The 18,051-nt window shown below is 34.5% G+C and overlaps 1 long non-coding RNA gene across 1 annotated transcript in view; it reads left to right on the forward strand.

The window, feature by feature from the left end:
- LOC310719250 overlaps window positions 1-18,051 on the forward strand; it is a 139,916-nt gene that overhangs the window by 68,388 nt on the left and 53,477 nt on the right. The gene's annotated exons all lie outside the window — the stretch shown is intronic.

The following is an 18,051-nucleotide window of genomic DNA, read 5'->3' on the forward strand; positions in this document are numbered from 1 at the left end:
CCAAGCAGACAGTTTTCTTTTACTTTCAGCTGCTCCCATTAGGGGGCGCCACAGCAGATCATCCGTCTCTATTTCCCTCTGTCCTCTACATCTGCCTCTTTCAAACCAAATGCCTGCATGTCTTTCCTCACCACATCCATAAACCTCCTCCTTGGTCTTCCTCTTTTCCTCCTTCCTGGTGGCTCCATCCTCATCATTCTTATACCGATATACCCCATGTCCCTCCTCTATAAATGTCCAACCCATCTCAATTGGGCCTCTTTCACTTTGTCTACAAAGCGTCCTACATGCACTACATGTCCCTCTAATAAACTCGTTTCTGATCCTGTCCATCCTCATCACTCTTAATGAGACCTCAACATCTTCAGCTCTGCTACCTTCAGCTCCACCTTTTGTCTTTTACTCAATGTCACTGTCTCTAAACTATACAACATCGCAGGTCTCACCACAGTCCTATAAACTTTCTCTTTCACTCTTGCAGATACTCCTCTATCACAAATCACTCCTGCCACTCTTCTCCACCCACTCCACGCTGCCTGCACTATTTTCTTCACTTCTCTATCACACTCTCCATTACTTTGCACTGTTGACCCCAGGTACCTGAACTCCTCCACCTTCTCCACCTCTTCTCCCTGCAACCGCACCACTCCACTGCCCTCTCTCTCATTCACACACATGTACTCTGTCTTACTCCTACTGACTTTCATTCCCCTTCTCTCCAGCGCATATCTCCACCTCTCCAGTCTCTTCTCAACCTGCTCCCTACTCTCACCACAAATAATAATATCATCCGCAAACATCATAGTACATGGAGACTCCTGTCTGACCTCGTCCGTCAACCTGTCCATCACCACTGCAAACAGGATAGGGCTCAGAGCCGATCCTTGATGCAGTCCATCCTCCACCTAGAACCAGTCTGTTGTTCCTACTGCACACTTCACTGCTGTCACACTGTCCTCATACATGTCCTGCACCACCCTCATATACATCTCTGACACACCTGACTTCCTCATACAATAACAAAACTCCTCTCTTGGCACCCTGTTGTACGCTTTCTCTAAATCCACAAACACACAATGCAACTCCCTCTGACCTTCTCTATACTTCTCCATCAACATTCTCAAAGCAAATAATGCATCTGTAGTGCTCTTCCTCGGCATAAAACCATACTGTTGCTTACAGATGGTCACCTCTTCTCTCAGCCTGGCTTCCACTACTCTTTCCCATAACTTCATGATGTGACTGATCAACTTTATTCCCCTGTAGTTACTGCAGGTCTGCACATCTCCCTTATTCTTAAAGATTGGTACCAGCACACTCCTTCTCTATTGCTCAGGCATCCTCCCACCTTGCAAAATCCTGTTAAACAATCTTGTTAAAACTCCACTGCCTTCTCTCCTAAACATCTTCATGCTTCTACCGGTATGTCATCTGGTCCAACCGACTTTCCACTCTAGATCCTCTTAATCGCTGCTCTCACTTCCTCCTTACTAATCCTATCCACTTCCTGCTTCACCATCTCCACACCATCCAACCTTCTCTCTCTCTCATTTTCCTCATTCATCAGCTGCTCAAAATACTCCCTCCATCTTCTCAACACACTCTCCTCACTAGACAACACATTTCCATCTCCATCCTTTATTGCTCTAACTTACAGCACATCCTTCCCAGCTCGGTCCCTCTGCCTGGCCAATCGGTACAAATCCTTTTCTCCTTTCTTAGTGTCCAACTTCTCATACAGCTCCTCATATGCCTTTTCCTTGGCTTTCCCCACATCCCTTTTTACCCGCTGCTGCATCTCCTTGTACCCCTGCCTACTTTTTTCATCTCAGCTGATCCCAATTCTGTTTTGCCAACCTCTTTCTCCTGCACTTCCTCATTCCACCACCACGTTATTGCCAACCAAATAAAAACTGCAATAACTCATTTGCATTTTTGCATTCAGAATGGAGCGCCCTCATTAGGCAGGCTCACTCGTGGTCACTCATTTTTTCCATAGATTGTACTGTCAGCTAGCGAAGACTAACACGAGACATCTCTGATGTTCTAATATGTGCACAGATATTAATAATTAGTAATTGTACACAAATGTACAAGCGCTTAAGTCAAAGCTTAAATATAGGAATAAAGAAAAATACATTAACCATTTATTGGCAAATAGGTTGGTTCCAGTTTTAAAAATTTGCTTAAGGTGACTGAACTGCAACAGCAGAAGATCACATCAGGTTCCACATCTTTCAGCTGTGAGTAGGAATCTAAAGCCATTGTGGGCACTGACTCACTCAGGAGTACATCTGTGCCCATGGTTCCAGTCTTGGTTCATGTTTATTCTTGTCTATTAGAAGTGGAAAGTTATGTGACGACCTGCTGTTGTAGCTCATACACCTTAAGGTTTGTTTGTGTAAACTCTAGCGACTGGGAGAAAATCCCAGTGGATCAGCAGTTTCTGAAAAACTCAAACCATAATTGGCTGACTGGACAAATTCATGCATGAGCAGGTATACTGGTGTCCTTAATAAAGTGACTAATGAATATATAATGTATTTACTTATAGTATCTATCGGATGTTAGGAAATTATGAAAATGGGTAGTGGATTGTATATTCTACAATTAATCTTCAGAAGTTTATTAGTTCCTCTGTTTATATATATATATATATATATATATATATATATATATATATATATATATATATATATATATAATGTATGTTTTTGTTTTATATATGTTATATGATTTATGTTTATTTTAACAGAGAGAGAAAGAACAAATAAATCCAGAAAAAAAATTTATTTGATTATATATACATTAATTTCAATTTGATCAAGTGAAATAAGAATTTGATCCCATAGCAAACCAGTAAGAATCCTGAACACCACATACCAAAATTAGTCCTGTGCCTTTCGAAAATAACTCCTAATAACAACTTATGTGTAAAAAAAAAAAAAAAAAAACCTGTCACAGAATCACAATCTTCCATTCAAACCTCTCCACCACCGCAAGAACAAATAGTCTGAACACATTAACATCAAGTTGATATTAGTAACACTTTCTTAAAGGGACAGGACTAATTTGGGTGTGTGGGAGTCAGAATTCTTGCTGGTTGGTAGGGGATCAAATACTTATTTCACTCAATCAAATTCAAATCAATTTATAACCTTTTTTTAATGCTTTGTTTATGGATTTTTTTTTATATTCTGTCTCTCTCTGTTAAAATACTGTTGTATGTTTTGACAACTGGTTTTTTTAATGGCTGTTACCTTTATAAACCAATTAACTGGATTTCTTGCCTATAAGTTAGCCTTGCATATACTGGTGCCCATAATATGAAGGAGTAAACCAGTGGCCAAGTTCAGGCTTCCTGCCTACAGTTCACATGAAATACATTCAATCCCATCAACTGACCTTACACCCTTTAGTGAAGGCGAACCTTCCCTTCTTTTTTGTTTTGTGCTTCAAGGCAACATGTGAACCAAACAGAATGAACAGTGGACTGCTCGTCAGGGCCCACATGGAGGCAGGTCATCAACGATTGCTTCCTCTCCTGAGTCAGAAAAAAAAGTGAAAAGCATGTATTGGCATTTTGGTTCCTAGAGTAGCTGATGTGGGCAAATCTGTGTGTTTTTACCCCAATGCAATGATCAAACTGAATGCCTCTTTCGGGAGTCTGGCAAGTTTCTTTGGATCTTTTTTAACAGAATTCACTGATACATAATTTTCTGATTCATACTAGGCAACTCCTGTTTCTCTGATCTATAGGAAACCCAGCCAATAATGGATAAGTTATTTAGTTAATAACTAGTTAAGATTTAGTTCAGATTAGAACTACCACCTACAAACTGACCTGCACCTACATTTCTTACATGGCCCAAAAGGTCATTACAAGCGTGGTTCATCTTTGGAAGCCACTCATCAGGTAAGATTTTATCAGACCCACCATAAGCAATGCAATGCCAGGCCAAGAAGGTGGAATTATGTTTTAATGGAGCCTGTACTATGTACAAAGGGACACAACATCATTGTCAAAGCCAGGAATGAGGAGATACCAAGATGTTGGCAAGGCACAGAGTGATGTCCTTGGTGGGCCAAAGTCTTCTGTAAAAGGTGTAAAGAAGCAACAGAGTGCAAAAACACCATAATTATGCTTATTTAGAGCAAACTATAATTACAAATCTGGGGAATTATCAAAAGTGAGAAACAGGCTTGGTGAAGTGGGTAAATACGAGCAAGACTCAACAAGACATAGAAACTTTAAGGTATAAAGCAGGAATGGGCCAGTTTGGGTGCAGGTTTCCATTTCCAATCAAGCAGGACACACACATTATTTAATCTGTTCAATCAGTTGCTCTTGGCTTTCAGTAAACTCAGGTGTGACTTCTGCACTGTTAACTGAAAGCCTGCACCCACACTGGCCCTTTACTGAGCAGGGACTTAACAGGTGGCACAGCACAATACAAGGGAGAAGAGAGAGGACGGGGAAGTAAAAATAATCATTGTCACAACAATGCTGAAGCTAAATACACAGACAGACAAAGAATAATGGTTTGAGGTGTTGTGACAGTTCATTGGATATCATGTTAAGATCATATCTGTCAATCAGAATTATCTGACAATCTGAGTCAGCCAGATTAACTTGTAAATGGCTCATTTAGTGCATTTATTGAAGTGTATTATTGCTCCAAATAAGACTGTCAAAATTTTAATAACAAAACGTCTTAATGCATTAATGTCCCTAAAATGCTTACTTCTGGGTTAAAGAACGCAACCTAGTGAACCAGTGAAAGAGAGAGTGACACCTAGTGGATAATAATTGAAACGTTTTACAGGATAACAGAGACGTTTACAACCACTTTGTTTCTTATAGCATACAGACTTACTCATAACCATCAATCGCTAGTGATGCACCACGTGCTATTGCAAAATATATAATATTAGAATATAAAACATATTCATGAAGAATCTGAGACAACGTAATTCAGCTGGAAAATAAATGTAAATAAAGCAAAACCAAAGATGCAAGGTCATGCTGTAGAAATGAGAAACTGAACATCAAAACATTCTTGTGGAAATCTTAAGATCGGATATCAGGCCACTGATGTGGAAACATGAGACTGAATGTCAGGACACGCTTGTGGAAACCTGAGACTGAATATTAGGAAAGCCTTGTGCACAGTCTGAATCTGAATATAAGGACAGTCTCATGAAAACATGAGACTAAATGGCAAAACACATAACTGTCTGAAGTAAACCGAATGCGGAATTCCCATAAATACTTGTGCAAAACCTGAATCTGAATGTTAAAATACTCTTGTGGAAAAGCTGTATGCAAATCAGTCTTATGAAAACCTGAGACAGAATTTCTAAATATTCTTGTGAAAACCCCAAATTTTTGAACAGAGGAAATCTGTATATCAAAATAGACCCAGCATCAGTCATTACACAGGACTTTCAGAATTACAATTACTTGTAAAAGAATCAGAAGAAAATGTTACTGTAAAATGTTAAGAAAATGACCCAGCAGTTAATTACACAAGACAGAAAAAAATGATTTACAGTAATTAAAAGTAATCTGGTTTAAAGTTTTATTGCAAACATTCATCATTAGGCCAAAAAAACAGTTTTCAGATCATCAGGAGATAAAATGTTTACCCTTTTAGGCTTAAAAAATCTAAATGCCAAATTACAGCATACCAGTGACTACATATTTTAAAGACGGTTCATTGAATTTCACAGCTAAGAAAAAATTGGGCTAAAAACAGGTTATGCCTCAAGTTTTGTTTTAGTGGATAATCTTACCTGAATACAGGTGTATAACTTTAAAAACCTAGCATTTGTTATAAAAAAAAAATTAATTCTAAAGAGGTCAATAAATTCAATCATGGTACGGTGATATGATAACATCACAAAAAATCAGTTCATAAAATGTCATCCCTATTAGATACTCTACATTCAACTCAGTCATAAAGTGAAAAGACCATGTAAGTCACCAAACGGGTTCACTGAGTGCTGTGGCACATGATGCGTTAGATGCAAATGCTTTGTTGATTCCACAAATGAACAGTTCCAAACCTCTACTGGCTTCATGGAAAGGGGTTCCAGCACTTCTACGCAAACCTAACATCACCAACTATAATGGCAAGCGTCAGATGATATTGCATAAAGCATGCCGTGACTGAACCCTGGAAAAGTGGAAACTTGTTCTGTGAAGTGAAGAACCTGTTTGATAGACAGGTCTGAATTTGGTGGATGCTAGGAGAATGCTACCTGCCTGACTGTATTGTGCCAACTGTAAAGTTTGGTGAAGAAGGAATAATGATAAGGATTTTTTTTTTTTCAGGGGTTGAACTAGGCCACTTATTTACAAGCAATGGAAATCTTAATGCTTCAGCATACCAAGACATTTTGCACAATGCTATGCTTTCAACTTTGTAGGAAAGGTTTGGGAGAATGTCCTTTTCTATTCTGACATGAGTGTGATTTGAATTGAATTTAACTGAGTTGAGTTGAATTGAATTTAACTGAATTCTGCCCCAGTGCACAAAGCAAAGACAATAAACACGAGGTTGGATGAGTTTGGTGTGGAAGATATTGGCTCGTCCACAAAAGAGCCCTGACCTCAACCCCATCAAACACTTTTGGGATGAACTAGAATGGAGTTCAAGCCAGGTATAATTTCCACAGAAAACTCCAAAATGTTGAAAAATTACTTCATAGAAGAACGTAAACTGTTATAGCTGCTAGGTGTTGCAATTCTTTTCCATATAGTATAGTTCTGTACTCTGTCCAATGTTTGTGACATTGAATCAACTATTATTTAAAAAAGATTATTTTAAGCCTTAAATTAGAATTTATGTCCTTAAACTCAATTTGTAGTATTACAACCTGGAATTAAAAGCAGTTAATTAAAATGTTACCATATAGTTTCACATTTATATTGTGACATGAAATTCTAACATAATCAAACTAAATAAATGTATTTTAACAAGTGTTTAACTTGTTTAACCAATGCTCAATAGAACTTCAAGAATTATAGCTGTAAAACATCTGTGACATGTCTTGGTTATCTTAACACAATTGTATATGCTAATATATAACAACTGGTTAAACTATGAGACTGTTGGTGAGCAGCATATTTCTGAAGTCTCGTCACAATTGCATGTAGCTCTGGTAGCTTTGCTGTAATACAGAATTCTTGATCAGAGTTAGGCCTTCTCTCCTGCTCAAGTCCCAGACAGACTGGAGCAGATTTTATTTTAGGATTACCCTGTATTTGACTGCATCCATCTTACCCTAATCCCCTTACCGGTTTCCCTGTCTCTGTTGATGAAAAGGACCCACACAGCATGATGTTACCAACAATATTCTTCTCAGTAGAGAAGATGATCTCAGCATGATGAGCAGGTTTCAGGTTTCTTCTTTGTGCAAAGATCAGAAGCAAATTTTTAGTCTTTGCAGATCAGAAAACCTTTTTCAATGTATTTGATGATTCTAAAATGGGTTCCATATCTACCTTTGGCCTTGTGGTTGTTTGTTTGACTAATCCTTTTGCTTTATGGTATCTTTAAGGCAGTCATATGTTTGTGATTCTTTAAATATTTTTAATAGTGAACTATAATAATAATAATAATGAGGTCTGTACAGTAACTGGAAGGGTGTAACAAACAAAATACTGATACATAAAGCAGATAAAACATGCAGAAGAACCTAAACAATATTGTGCTATATTGTGCTATATGCTAAATAGGCAATTCTATAGGCATGATATGGAGCCCCAAAGACAGTAGTCAGACCTCACTTAGACTTTTAACATGCTGCACTCATGATTATTTTAATAAAAGAGAGTTTTAGTTCATTACACAGCTGTATTTTACATGTTCCTATATGATAGGGGTTGCTTGTGTTGTTGCCTAAGAGCACAGGTTTACATCCCCATCCTACTATGGAGGAATAACCAAATAGAGAGGATTGTCCTGGTTGATTGTTTACATAATACACTCACCTGCCCTGAGCCCTGAGTGTTTAATTTTTAAAGTTAAACAGCTGTTTATCTGTTAATTTAATTACATAACATTTATAACCCAAATTCAAAAAAGGTTGCTGCGTAAAATGTAAATAAAAACAGAATGCAATGATTTGCAAATCTCATAAACCTCTATTTAAGTCACAAAACATAGAAAACATATCAAATGTTCAAACAGAGGAAAACTTACCATTTTAAAGAAAAAAATAAGGTAATTTGGTATTTGATGGTCTGAAAAACAGACGTGCTTTTCTCCCACATACAGCTGTTTTTCCTGTTGTTTATGCTTTTAACATCAATTGTATCACATTTGACACTCAGAACTCAAACTAAGAGTAAATATTCAGAGTTACTAACTGTATAAATCAATCTAACAGGGCACATTTTCCTTTGACTTTTCCTGAATGTAGAAACCACTGGATGAATTTGATGCTATGGAGCATATTTTGTAAATCAAACTGCATAGATAGATTTAGGAGCAGCTTAATGCAAGCTTTGTGTCCTCATTTACAACATTTGTCACTCCAATATCCATTTAAAAAGCATTTTTTTCTCTTCCCTACATTCACATTATAGTTTCATGTTGTCAGTGAAATATTGGGCTTGTATAACTCACACTTTGGCTTTGACTCACTTGACTTCACTGCTAGGATTTTCTGTTTTATTGTGTCCATGCTTTTTATGTTTTTATGAATAAGCTTTTTTTTTTTTTTTTTTTTTTTTTTTTTACCCCAGGTCCTTAGTGTTTTCAAAATTATGAGCTACACCAAAAGTATATTTTGAGATTATGGCTGTTTGCCCAATGACTATATGGCATATTTTAAATTATTTTTGTTCATTTACTAAAGTGCACACACATCTGTCCTATGTAGACAAAGCACAAGCAGGAGTTTGTTCTGCATTAAATTTTGTCACCAGAGGCTAATACTTTTATCTTATAGATTAGCAAAATCTTACACTTTCAAAATCTTACACCCTCCAAGCATATTCTCCAGGCAATTAAAATCTTATGGGCAAGGTGAAGAGGTTTTGAGCTGACAGAATATTCACACGACCACAGTTATATCCTGGATTTATGTAATTAATTTGTTAGATTGTATTTAAGTACTCAAGGTCATGTATGATCTACATATTCCCTATTGCTTCTGTAAGAGATGCCCCTCCCTCCACATAGCAATGATGCTCTCTAATCGTTTTGTTTCTGCATTTACACAATAATAATAATAATAATAATAATAATAACAGTTTAAAATCCACATGTTTATAGAAGTAGGTGTTTTAAATATATATTGCAAATATAATAAATTATAATAGTAAAAATTACAGCAATTGCATTCATCATTAGAAAAACTTGTTTGGAAAGTCAGTTACTATTTCAAGGGCTGTTTAAAGCTAATGAAAACTTATCTGATTAATCAAGACAACTTTATTTGCACTTATTATACCAATACACAGTGACATGTTATGATGCAGTAAGACAACATATAGTAACATATAGTAATCATAGTAACATATGATTGCATTCCTAATTAACAATTTTTTTTGCTCTATATTTGTAAATGATCATAGGAGTGAAAAACTCAGCAGAAGGAATTCTGGGTATACTTAATGGTTTTTTTTTTGTGTGTGTGTGTTTTTTTTACAAGTGAAAGTTTAAGATAATACATATAAAAAAAGATAGCTGAAACAGCTGACCTAATCCCATTGTTGTAGTCACAGAATTATCATTCAAGTAACATTTATTAAACAAAGAAGCATGCGTGTTGTTTATATCTCATTGGCTATATCAATGTTTCTTCCTTTATTGCCTCATGCTCTTTCTCACACTCTGATTCATGAATCTCTACAGTCAGAGATGGTGGAATTGGGTGGGGTTGGGGGAGGGGAGTAATTTGAGCTTTGTAGCCCATTTGGAGAAGGCCACTTCAACAGAGATTTCTCACAAACCAATTACAGCAGATGAAGATTCAATTGGCATCTGCCATAACTTTTATTTTACATAAGTATTTTTACCTGCCAGATCAAGACTCAAGAAAGAAAGAAAAAGCTTGTATGCAACTAGCCATAAAAATGTTGAAATAGATAGATAGATAGATAGATAGATAGATAGATAGATAGATAGATAGATAGATAGATAGATAGATAGATAGATGGATAGATAGATAGATAGATAGATAGATAGATAGATAGATAGATAGATAGATAGATAGATAGATGGATAGATAGATAGATAGATAGATAGATAGATAGATAGATAGATAGATAGATAGATAGATAGATAGATAGATAGATAGATAGATAGATAGATAGATAGAACTTTATTGTCATTGCACTGTACAGGTACACAGCAACGAAATGCAGTTTGGGATCTACCAGAAGTAGCAATCGTGCAAAAAAACTGTATTTAGCTCTAAATTTTTTAAAATATTCTGTTTTCAAAGTTAAAATAATCTTGTGTGCAGATATGTAAAAAAAAACGGAATGTTTAACAGTACAAATCATGTGACAAGTGTATAGCTTGGATTTGGGGGAAAAGCAGATAAAAAGGCTTTAATCTCTAGATCCTTTATTCACCTACATTAGCAATGACCCACATATAGTTTTATCTCTCATGTTTTCTTATACAGAGAAAACAGCTGCTTCATAAAGGCATCATTTAATGCAAAGTGAATGCAATTTTTTTGCAATATTTTGAATGTTATCTTTACAGATTGTATTTTGTCGAATTATTACAGGTTATTAAACATTTAATTAGAAATCCTTCCAAATAATCTGATATATATGTATATCAGTTAAATGCATCAGTTAAAATCTTTAACTTTAATTTCGGTATGATTAGGGGAAAGAAATGCAAAACATAAAATTGCTTGTCATTTTTTATTAAAATAAAACATTTTATTATTAAATAAAATGCCTGCATGGTTAAATAATACATAACCATACACTCTTTTATTATACTAATTAAATTGAGTAATCAATAAAAAATAAAATGATTAAATAAAATGAAAAATTTAATTAAATAGTTTACATTTGTTAGATCTCATTTGTGAGATCCCATCCCCAAAAATGTGTATGTGTGTGTATATATATATATATATATGTGTTTTACATTTAATATTTAATTTTCTAAAGATGTCCACTTAACTGTTTTTTTATTTCATCATACTTTAACAAATGTCTTCATTCCTTTCATCCTTCATGCATTCACTTCCTCGATATGTGGAATTTTCAGGATTTTCTTCTTTTAAGATGGACATAAAACGCTAAAGAATCCAAAGCGCTAACATTAGCCGCTAGGCACTTCCTGGTTAGCGGTTAATGCTAGCGCAATAGATTTTTTTAGCGTTTTCACGCATGCGCAAAACAAATCTTATTTCTGGTACGGAGTGAGCAGCCACAGTGACACTGCGCTAACCAAAGTACAGTGCAACCTTGATACTCGCTTGATATGTTACGTTCTAACAAAAAATCGCGAGGTTTTGACTCTTTTAATGGTTCTGTTTTCCAGGGAAAACTCAACAAAAATTGTAAATTACTTGTCATAAATGTTTTATTTATTACTTTAAATGAAAAATACAAGTAATAATTATAAAAAAATTGTATGTAATTTATTAGTACAAACTCGAACTATCGAGGCCACGAGTGTCAAGGTCGTGAGTATCACTGGTTCCACTGTATAAAATTCAACATTTATTACGTGTGGAACATTATATATATATATATATATATATATATATATATATATATATATATATATATATATATATATATATATATAGAGAGAGAGAGAGAGAGAGAGAGAGAGAGAGAGAGAGAGAGAGAGATTATATATTAGTAGTTGCATAATGTTATACTGAGCACATACTTGTCTTTTTCTCTTCATGCACGAGTGTGTGTATACTCTCTGATCCTCCCTTTGTGTCTGCGCATTTAGGATTTCCCAGGAGAGAAACAGATCTGGCCTGGGGATTGGCCAAATAGAGGTGACGTCAGTGCTCAGAATAGTATAAAAAAAACCAGTGTGCATTACTGGATGCCTTGCTTTGAATCCAGCATGTCAGTGTTGCCAAAAGTATCATTGTACTTTGTCGAGTTCCATCTTTATGACATTTTTACATCTGTCATTTACTGTTACTGAACATTGCATAATCAACTATTTGGCTTTATTTTATAACAGAGCATATACTTTAGGATTGTACATACACGATACATAATTGTGTATTTTAAAACTGCCCAATGACTCTGCTTAAATACCCTTATTATTTACTATAATCAGTTTTATTTAAAGTAGATTGTTGTTAATTGTTGATAATGCTCACTTAGTTGTTTTCGGAGAACATTTTATTTATTTGATTTTGACCTAACCAAACTGAAATAGAACATCTTTAAAAATAATGAATGTGGATCTGGCCGATGTATAGCAGCGATTTAATTTGCCAGCACATTAACACCAGATGGCTTATTGGTATTAGCAGTGTCAGCTACTGTGGTGTGGATTTCTTTTAACAACCTGACACAGGCAAAGCTGTTCATTCTGTTGCACATATATTACTTTTTATTTTTTTAGATAAAAAAAAGAACTGTGAGTCAATATTTCTCTACATGTCAGTAACATATGTTTATATTAAGCAAGATACAGTTTATTTTTATTTTAAAATGTATTTTATTCTGGTTCCATAGATATAAAATCACAGAATAAAGATGGCAGAGTAAAATAAATGTGATTTCTATATTGTGGAATGTGTCTTAAAGCACATTCATACCACAATTAAATTCAAGCCAAAAGCTTGTATAGCTAATATATAATAATAATAATAATAATAATAATAATAATAATAATAATAATAATAATAATAATAATAATGACAAAATACATGACATATTTATTATTTATTTCATTAATTACTTGGCATTATATATAAATATATAAGAACCTGTCAGATTCACACATAAATCTGTGTGGATTATTTGAATTATTTTAGAATGATAAAAGTTTAATTTATTCATGTGAAACACAAAAAAAACTTTTTTATGTAAGCATCAGCTGATTTAAGATTTCTTTAATAAAATATGATCAAGTAATATTACAATGTAAGAACTACAGCATTAATGGAAAAGAAATTGCAAGCAAGACATTAAAATTTTTACCTGTTCAGTCCAAAATAACTTCATAATTATGTAATGATACATATATTTTACATATGGTACTGGAAATAAAAATAACTTTATACATGATTTAAGAATATTCAAATGAATATATAATATTATTAAAACAATACATATTTGAAACCATTAAAACACTTAGGGAGCCATGGGGAGTTTTTTTACTGAGTGGTGCAGTGCTGAAATCAGTGGTGAAGGCCACACTGCTACACCCTTTAGATTTTTCGGACATCTACTTGTACAATCAGAAAACACAGTACATTAAAAACATGTTTTCACAACCCAGTAGTACAGATTTAGCTGGAGTACTATAGTAACACCGGGGAGTCTGCTGGAGCACTAAAGAAGTAGTTGGCAAGTCTAGAACCACCGGATCCATTTTTTACATTACCAGTGTGAGTTCTACTATTGCCAAATACCACCAAAGAGCTACCTGTGTCTTCCTAAAACCTTGAAGCTGAGAAACATATGACATCCATACTAAATAACGTATAAATTTTAAAAAGAAGATCAATTTAGGACAAATCAGTTGAAGAAAATTTACGAAACTGTTCTACAAACACAGACATGGTGATTTTTATGCAGCCGTTTTGATTTAAATGCAGAAAGAATATTGTGCCTTAAGAGGGACAGCACTTTAGATATACTTGTTAGATGTCAATAGAGTAACAGTAGTGGGTTCATCATATATCATTTCTATAGAAACTTTATAAAACATTGTTTATTAATCACTAAAAAAATTCTTATATTTTGTACATAACGTCTTTGAAAATGATATGCCCTTCACATAAGTAGACTGAGCCATTTGATCATCTTATGTTACAATCAACAGAGACATGTCACTGTTCTCTTGTCTTCTCTTTAAATACACTGGGTTCAGATGACAAAAATGCTGCATTTTATCTTTTCCAATATTGGCACTACACATAATTGCTCAGTGGATATATTAAGAAGCAAAAATGTGCTAGTGCCAAAATGGGCCAGGATAAGATTGTTATATAAAGGCATTAAGCTTATTTGAGAAGAGATCTATGTTTCCAGTGGAGGAAAAGTTTGCCCAGGCATCATCCAGTGGTTCTTTCTCTGCTCTGTTTATGGCCCTATGGTAATTCACTGATAGTGTGCCTTTACAGTGAATTCTACCAGTGCCATACACAGAACAGGAGTCAGCATTACATCAGAGCACAACATTAGGAATGTAGATCGTAAAGTCTATCATCCAGACAATCTGTAACGTCAATAAAAATAATTAAATAAGGTTCCAAAGGAAGCATGAGAAGATCTCTAATAAAGAGAAAGCAAATTAATGGTCAAGTCAAATATTATGTTCATCTCCTGGTATATATCCCACAGCATGTCCCATAGACCAAGGTCATGTTTTTTTTTTTTTTTTTTTCTATTTTTTCTTTTCTTTCAAAATACGGAAACAGAAACAGGCTGTTAATCTATTTCAATAACAATTGTAGGCCTATATATATCTATATCTATATACTCTAATATAGAGGATGGGAGGACGGAAATAAATATATATATATTTATTTCCGTCCTCCCATCCTCTATATTAGCAGATATGAACAGTTGGAAGTGTATATAGAAGATGACTTTTTTTATGTTTTACATTAAACAATATTTAACCCAACCATATATTCATATTGCTAATCTTTAGGCCAAAATGACCTGAACATGAACAAATAAAGAAACCACAAACAAGAAGCTAAATAAATCTGGCCTTGTAATACTTATCATCTTAACTTCATACCATCAAGCATTAGAACACCTAAAGAAGTCACATAAAAAAAACCTTCTCACATAAATAAACATAGGCATAAGGGCATTGCCGACATTATCTAAACGATTTACTCAACTGGAAATTCTTAATTAGCTGATTAAGCTGTTAAGCTGATTGAGCTAAAGTTATATTAATATATATTTACTTTTCTTGTAACAATGTTTATATGTATTATTCATAATAAAATATAATTAAACTTAGAATATGGTTTATGTAACACAATGGACTTTAGGTTACTTTCAAAATGCAGTCTTAGGCCTGAGTAAAGCTTCTTCCTTCTTAAGATCTCTCCCTACATCCCTGGGATATGTCCTGGAATCATGACCTAAATACTGAGCAGTAATTCCCCACTAAAAAAGCCACCATACTACAATACATGAAATCAGTCTGGTTTATCTTATTTTTCTTCTGTTTATACACATGTAAATAAACACTAAATAAATAGTTGTATATGAATTGCAAAAAAAACATATCTATGATATACCCCCCAGCCAGCCACACCCTTAAGGACTCAATAACAGCCATTAATTCCTGCTACCACTTCTCCTGCAGGAGATGGAACCCCAATTGATTCTGTCTCAAACTGATGTTCTAAGTGATTTTTTTCACATTACCAAATGGCTCCCTGAACATGACTCCTCGAACCATTTCCGGGAATAATCAATACCACTAAAATGCTTATTTGAAAATCTGGAAAGAGCTAAATGGTCTTACTCATTTTGAGAATTCTACTTTTACATGATTAAAGACTATTATACTGCTTTTAAAAAATCTTTATAACCTATGATTAAAGCTGCTGAATATAGAAGGCTGCTTGTAGCTTTATTGTACTAGCAAATAAACTGATTAAGCTGTATTATGATGTAGATTTATTACACAAAAGGTACATAATAATGGAAAATGTATCACTTATGAACAACGTTTACTGTTTCATATTTATTATAAGTCAAACTATGTTCTATAATTAACTATAATGAAGCATTTTAGCAAAAAGTACTATATTAAAAAGTAAAGGTGTTAAAAACCCTATTTTATTTTATTCCTGTTTATTATAACAAAAAACTAAAATAACAGATAGACAAAGAACAATAAAAACCTTAATATAGAGACATATTAAAGACTGCGCCTATAATACGCAGACATTCACTGATCAACTTTTGTTAACCTAAATGGCTGTTGGAAATCAACACAGTTAATTGCATTGATCTGATTGGATATGACTGTCTAATTTAGTCTAATAGTTCCCAAAATTTACTTGAAAATGGTTTGAAAACACCATAATATACTTTCCTGAATATCAACTAATATCTCAAGTGTATATTTAATTAGATATCTAAATATTCTGACTGAATATTTAAAAAAATATTATAACATACCAACAAATCGTAATGCTCCATAATCCCCATGCAAACCATGAATTTGCAGGGTTTTTTTTTTTTTCAAGATTTCTTTGTGTTTTAACACTTTACAACGTTATATAAATAAAATCTATGAAATAATACAGAATGCCTCATATAAACTACAAATAAACAATTATTCTGTTGAATTAGTTCACATCAATGACCAAATGTCATTTATATGCTGGAATAAAATTAAAGCACTTTTAAGCGGTTTATTGAACCTACTATTACTTTCAGTTTGTGTAAAAGCGTTTTCAGTTAAGTGCACAAACGGCCAACTCCGTGTCAAACACGCAACACAGAAATACGCAGGAAATGTTACTGATGACATCAGCTTTTTATATAGCAATCAGTGGTTTATTATTTATATTCGCAAAGAGCTTAATCTTTTCAGTTTAACGGTAAAAAACACTAACTTGGTATAACCCAACCCTTTATTTAGGTTTACGAATCCAAGATGTTTTATTTCAAAACACAATGATAAAGCAAAGTTGCAGTGACGCTACGACAAGAGATCCAGTCTTTTAGAAAACACGAAGGTTCTTACCTGAACTGGAACACACTATTACCGAGTTCGCACAGGCGCAATTGTGGATTTTATATGAACAAAGAAGTCAAAGCGTCGTCACTGACTTCCTGAGTATCAGATAACACCTGCACTGATTCCCCGCTCATATTCTCCATGTCCCCTTTCCTCAGCCTTCATTTTCTCCTCTGTGTGTGTGCGTGCGTGCGTGCGTGTGTGTGTGCGTGTGTGTGTGCGCACCTAGGCGACGGTCTGGGGGTCCTTGTGTTTCAGGTCACAGATCTACTCCAGACTCTTTATATTCGCACGCGCGGCATTAACTAATAAAACATACCGTTTGTTTGGATTAAGACTGTTTTTCAGTAGATATGATCATCAGTAGTAAAGAATAAAGTTAAAGAAATAACTCAGCCTTCCCATGGCTTGCATTTTGCGGTGTCACTTTACGGCAGGTTTCTCCACCTCTCTCATGGTTTTAAGGTGGACCCCATTCGGGACAAACACTAAATACCCTGATTTACGCTCGCGGATAAATGTGGGAAAATAGCAGGTTAACAACTAAGTGTCAACTGATTGCTGGACTTCACATGTAATTATTTCATTAGTCAAATTTCTACTAAATCAATAGTTTTCGCGGTTATTACGGTTCATAACAGTTTTTAACGGTTCGGTACATTTTGTTCTATCGCACTTACCCTGTTATTACAATGAGCATTAAACCTAAATCGTTTTTAAAATATTAATAACGAGTGTGACGTTGCGTTTCGAGCGAGTATTTCTGCATGTTGTTATGACCTTAAATACAGATTACACTTAAAAAACTGAGAATCCAGACACAGTTATTACATCAGTTCAGTCTTTCAGTGCGTCACATATCATCTAGATTCTATTTAGTGCTCTTACATTAAAGTGGGGTTAAAAAATAACATTACAGTAGTCACAGACTGCAGACACACACACACACACACACACACACACACACACACACACACACACACACACACACACACACACACACACAAGTAGATTAGTTTTATATTGTAAGCTGCAGTTGTGCAGTCTAAGTGCTCACCCTACGGGTTTTCCGTCTATTCGTCGCTAAAAGCAGATATCAGAGGTTATACAGTAAATGTATAAAGAACACACACAGATT

Source organism: Silurus aristotelis, assembly GCF_946808225.1.
Source record: "Silurus aristotelis genome assembly, chromosome: 24".
Lineage (NCBI taxonomy): Eukaryota > Metazoa > Chordata > Actinopteri > Siluriformes > Siluridae > Silurus > Silurus aristotelis.